This window comes from Orycteropus afer, unplaced genomic scaffold (genome assembly GCF_000298275.1).
Source record: "Orycteropus afer afer isolate SDZICR_OR568_19922 unplaced genomic scaffold, OryAfe1.0 scaffold00049, whole genome shotgun sequence".
NCBI classification, from domain to species: domain Eukaryota; kingdom Metazoa; phylum Chordata; class Mammalia; order Tubulidentata; family Orycteropodidae; genus Orycteropus; species Orycteropus afer.
In genome coordinates this window covers 5,735,480-5,741,834 of record NW_006921636.1, presented here as the reverse complement: position 1 = coordinate 5,741,834, position 6,355 = coordinate 5,735,480, and positions in this window count along the sequence as shown.

Sequence of the window (6,355 nt, the reverse complement as noted above, 5' to 3'; positions counted from 1 at the left end):
GTGAAAGGGCTGGAGGGAGGCAGCATGTCTGGCCTTGCAGTAATAGGCCTTGGGTTACTGCTGGTAATCCTGCCTTCCCCCTTGTAGGGTTAGAGGAGGTCAGAACATGTGGCCTCCTTGTCGTTTTTGCAATGGTTTTATAGTAATCCTTTCAGATGGGAGGGATTCAACAGAATTTACAGGCTCTATATCCTCATCTTCCTGACTATCTGCCCATATGTTCCCATTCCAGGTTTCAGGAATCCCATTTTTTCCTAATCAGTACCCTCACTTTAACTTCAAACATCATTCTGGGTTGGCAATTTAACTGGCGTTGTAATTCAGCCACCCATATAATTAGACTCTGGGTTGGTTTTCAGCAGTATCAGCTCTGTTACTAGAAGAAACAAAGCTTTCTTTCAGAGCATACCTGGAAACATTGAGGTCTTTTATGAGGCACTTGAGCTATGACTCAGCAGCTTGAACTCATCTTGCTCTTTCACCACTTTGTCTAGTTTAAGCAGGACCAAACAACCAGCTTCTTTATACTCCTCATGCTGACAAAATTGCAGAAAAGTATCAAATACACGATCCCCAAAGCCTCACTTCTCACAAGTGATCTATTGGTGGTGCTATTTTGCATATTAATGTTGCTCCTTCATGCCATGGATTAGCAGGGCCCTCTTTACTAATGGAGTCAGAGTTACCAGTGGCTTTAATATTAATCAAATTGGAGAACCAAAACAGAATCAGTGAGAACCAATTTAGGAAGCCCATCCTTATGATTTTGTCTCTCTAGGAACACTCCCCATAACAAATGTGTTAGGCTAGTTTCTCTAAAGAAACAAAACCAGTAAAGCTTTTATATATATATAGAGAAAGATATTTATCTTAGGAAAGTGGCTCACACACTTATAGAATCTAGCAAGTCCTAAGTTGTTGGATCAAACATCAAGCTGGAGGCATTTTCTGACTCACGCAGCTGCAGGGGCTGACGAACTCAAGGTTGGCAAGCAGTATACTGGCTGCTGACTCCAACAAATGATGAATCCAAGATCTCCAGGCTGAACGGTGGATTGTTCGCTCACAGACAGTTGTAGGCAGCACAACAGAATCCCGATCCACAGAAGAGTGTCTCTTTTCCCAGGATGTCCATAAATACATTGGAAGCAGGCCATACCCCTAGGGAAACTCCCTTTCAATGGACTGGCTACTCAAAACATATACATCTGATCCTATAATGGGAATAACCTACATCACAACTGCTTAAACCACACAGAATTGTGGTCCAGCCAAGTTGACACACAGCTCCAACAATCACGATATGAAACAAGGGATATAATTGCTGACGTCAGATGGATTTTGGCTGAAATCAGAGAATACCAGAAAGATGTTTACTTGTGTTTCACTGACTATGCAAAGGCATTTGACTGTGTGGATAATTATGGACAACATTTTGAAGAATGAGAATTCCAGAACACGTAATTGTGCTCACGCAGAACCTGCACATAGACTAAGAGGCAGCTGTTCAAACAGAACAAGAGATAATGAGCAGTTTAAAATCAGGAAAAGTGTGTGTCGGAATTGTATCCTTTCAACATAAACCATTTACTCAATCTATATGCTGAGCAAATAAATCCAAGAAGTTGGACTATATAAAAAGGAACAAGGCTTCAGGAGTGGAGGAAGATTCATTAATCCTGTGACAGGCAGATGACAACCTTGCTTGTTGAAAGCAAAGAGGCTGGCTTTCCATTGGGTTGTTGATGTGAGCTGTCAGGATGTGGGCCTGGAGCTGCTGGGTCATCCCAGTCGCCTTAGGGGAGGGCCTGTCTGAGAGTGAAGCCAGCTCAGGGGAAAGCACACCAGAGAGCTGGCGAGAGAAGAATCGCAGTGACATTGCTTGAGCCCCTGCATCCTGCTGTGCCTGAAACAAGGCACCCCTGAACATCCCAGTTTCATGAGCCAGTAAATTCCCCATTATGCAAAAGCCACTTTCAGTTGGGTTTTTCTCACTGGAAAGAGTCCAGAGTGACACCAGGGGGTTAAGCAACTTGTCCGAGCTAGTAAGGAGCAACTCCCTGCTGCGCCACAAGCTCCATCATCCAGGCAGGCGCTCTGCACCCGGGTGCTCGCTGGTTTCACCTCCTCACCCTCTCCGAGCCGCCATGTTTCTCATCTGTAAAATGAGGAAAAGGCAGGCTTACAGGGCTGTTGGGAAATATGAAATGGGAGATAACCCTGTTACTTAGCACCAAGCTTAGCTGGAGGCTGAAGCTGTGTGGGCCTGGTGTGCCATTCTTTGGGCCATACTTTGACCTGTTATGCCATTCCACGGGTGTCTTTGGCTGCTCTCAAATCAGTCAACCAGTCAAGGTGCCAAACCATGTTAGGACAACATGTGTGAATCTCAGAGACAAGGGCCACTTCCTTTCCTGGCTGTGTGTCCTCAGTGGTGGACAGAGGGAGCTGGATGACTTGAGGACCCTCAAGCTCTGAGTCTATGAGGCACAAAGAAGCCTTGTCATTTTGGTTTCTGGAACCTTCCAAGGATAGGTGGGGAATGGCCTGCAGTTTGTAAAGACAGTGTTGGACCAACTCGACTTAGTCCCTTTTCATCATGACATTACACTTAGTGGCAGAGACTGACAATAAACACATACGCTGATACATCTCATCATACCACATAGCAACTCTACAGAGTCGTCCCTGGGTGGTGCAAACAACTAAGTGCTCGACCAGTAGCTGAAAGACTGGCAGTATGAACCAACCCAGAGGCATCTTGGAAGAAAGGCCTGGTGAGCTACTTCTGAAAAATTGGCCGCTGAAAACACGATGTAGTACAGTTCTACTGACATATGCATGGGCACCAGGAGTTGGAATTGACAGCAATTGGTTTTGTAAGGCATTTGACTGCTAACCTGAAGCCTGGTGGTTCAAAGCCACCAGTCACTCCTCAGAAGGAAAGTTAGGCAATCTACTTCCATAGTGACTGCCTTGGAAACCCAAGGAGGGGTCACTAGAAGTCAGATACAACTCAATGGCAGTGTGTTTCTTTGTTTTTAAGGAGAAACTATGTCATCAAATGCCTGGGAAGTGCTAAGAAGGACAAGAGATAGCGTGATGGGGACATTGTTTATTAGGAGGGGTCAGTGGGGCATCTCTGAGGAGGTAGCATTTGATCCAAGAATTAGTTTAGATCCTGAGTTTGGATCTTAACACTATGCTGTCTCCCAGGAAAAAGACCAGGACGGATGTTACCAGGAAACTTGCTGAGCCTGCTAAGTCAATGATCCTTGGGAGGCCTGGTCAACAGCCATCCTTTTCCACTAACCACTCTTCAGGATGTTTTTAAAGTGTAATGGGTCATTGATTTGTAGTGTTGATTTCCTCCACTAGCGAAATCCGTGCAGGAAAGGCCAGAGAAGCCAGACCATCCTTCAGGCGTGCCTGCCAGGAAGGGATTTCAACAGTTCTGACACACACAGTCACTTGTTTATTTTTCTAATCAGTCACCTCTAAGAGATTCCCAATCGTCACCATCAGACTGCTGGGGGGAGCCCGGGCTTGTCTGCTTCCAGGCCACGCCTTGGCAGGGAAGCGGGGAACTTTGCAGATCAAAGCCAAGCCTTCCAGGATAAAGATGACAACAAGCCTCAGACCACTCAGCACTCAGATCCCTCCTCCCAAAGGAACACTAGGTGCTGGGAACAGAAGGAACAGTAAGTGGGAGGAGAAAGGAGGAAACCAGCCAACCGGTAAAGAAGCAGAGGAGTTTGAGACAAGCCCAGTGTTATGATGCCTACACAGGAGGCCATGTAGCAGAGAGAGATTGGGGCCACTTCAGCAAAGGATGTCACGGAAGACCTGTCTGGGGAAGTGTGACGTTTGACCTGAGACCTGAAGAGTGAAAGGTGTGAGAAATGTGATCCAAGCAGAAGGAACAGTTGCTGCAAGGGTCTTGAGGTGGGAACCGGCTTGGTGGATTTGGGGACCAAAACCAGATTGGGGTGCTAGAGTGGAGGAAAAAGGAGACTGGCAGGAGAGAGCCTGGGAGCTGGGCTGGGGTGGGGCAGGAGGGTCTTGTAGGCCAGGGTTAGGAATTATTTATTTATTTTTTATTGTGATTTGGGTGAAAATTTACAGAGCAAATACACTTTCCATACAGCAAATCACATACACTTTGTCTCATGACATTGACCACAATTTTGCAGAATGCAACATCTCCTCTCCCACTTCCTTCGGATAGGTACCACTTCCCTGTGACCATCCCTCCATGCACTCCTACCCCCTGAGCCGTCTCCCTGTGCCTGAGCAGCCCTTCTTTCTCTCTTGCTTGTTCTCTCCAAGGTGTCTACCTCAGGTAAATGCTCAACTAGTATGCCTGTCTACTGCTTAGCTGGAAGCCACAGGTGTGCGTTCAATTCCAGACCTGAAGGACAGTTAAGGGCCATAGTCTCAGTGGTTCCACCAGGCTCCATTGGGCCAGCAAGAGGGTTAGGAATTATTTGGGGTTTATTCTAATTAGGATGGGAAACCACTGGACAGTTTTACATAGGAGAATTTCACCATCCAAATATTAAAAGCTCTCTGGCTGCTGCCATGCCAAGAATGGGTGTCAGGGTAATTCAGCTGGTACCTGAAATTAGGGGTTTCATGACTGTGACAAGGTTACACCCTCTGCCTCTGTAGTGGGTTGAATGGTGGCCTTCCCTGTCCTAACCCGAATAGCTGTGAACATGACCTCATTTGGAGGAAGGGTCTCTGCCGATGGGATCGATTCAAGGATCACGAGATGAAATCAACGTGGATTACCTGAGTGGGCTCTAACTACAATGGCCAGGCCAACCAAACCGAACCAAGCCCGGGACGTCCAGTTCACTCTGACTCATGCACACCCTATGCGTTGCAGAGTTGGACTGAGCTCCACAGGGTTTTCTTGGCTGTCATCTTCATGGAAACAGCTTGCCAGGCCTTTCTTCCACGGTGCTGCTGGGTGGCTGTGAACCACCAATGTTTTGTTAGTAGTCATGCACAAACTCGTACACCATCCAGGGACCTAAATCCAGTGAAGGGTGTCTCTGTAAGAGTGGGCAGAGGACATTTAGATGACCAGAAGAGGAGGAGACACAGAGCAGAAGGCCATGTGAGGACTGAAGCAGAGACTGGAGGGATGCTGCTACAAGTCAAGGATGGCCTGATCCCGAAGCTGAAAGCAGCAAAGAAAGATTCTCCCTTAGAAGCTTCAGAGAGAGCGTGGTCCTGCCAACATCTTGCTTTTAGGCCTCTGGCCTTGAGGGCTGTGGGAGAGTAAGTTTGTTGTTGTTTTAAGTTATTGGTTGTGGTCATTTGTTACAGCAGCCCCAGGCAATGAACATAAGCACTAAACAGCCCAAAACTGGACTTGCTTGAGCCTCTCCCAGCTCCCCGACCCCCTAGAGTTCTTGTCATAGCTTTGGCTTCACTTCATGGCCACTCCAGTCACTGGGTGGCACTCCCTGCAGGCATGAGGGCCACTTGGGCTCAAGACGGGCACTCATTTCCTTGCTTAGTTCATTTATGGGGCTAGGCCCAGCCCCATTCTCCGTTCACTCCAGCAGCTCACAGTCCTGTGTCCTAGACAGACTTTGCTGTTGTTATTAGGTATGGCCATGTTGATTCTGAACCACAACGACCCCATGTGACAGAGAGTAGAACTACCCCACAGGGTGTCCTAGGCTGTAATCTTTAAGGGAGATTGCCAGGCCTTGCTGCCACAGAGCTGTTGGTGAGTTTGAACCTCCATCCTTTCTGTTAGCAGCTGAGCACTCAGCAGTTGCACCATCAGGATCCCTTTCCAGACAAATTATCACCCAAATAACATAAGAGCTGGGATGGGGCTCAGGCAGCCTGGCTCCAAAGCCTGAACTTCCCTGGAGACTGGGTTAGAATCCTGTCTTCCAAATCCACCAGCAGTGCTAGTGATTTTGCCTGAGTCCTCATCTATAAAGCGGGAACAATAACAGTGGCTGTTTTGTAGGGTTGTTGTGGGAATTAAATGAGAACGTGTACTTGGAATGCAGGCACAGTGCCTGTCATAAGCACTCAAGGAATGAGCTGGAATTTAACCAGGTAGCCACTCTGGGAAGCCTGGAATGGGAACAGGAAGAGAGAGAGTTTGATCCTCTGGTTTCTCTGACCCCATGGAGTTCCCAGGCTCTAGAGTGTGCCATACACACACATACATACACAAGCACATACATACATACACACATAGATATATGTGTGTGTAATTCCACTTTTAAAAAAATCAAACTAAAAACATAGCCTATAATCATTTTTAGGAGCTCTGGTAGCATAGTGCCTAAGGCACTTGACTGCTAACCAGAAGGCTGGC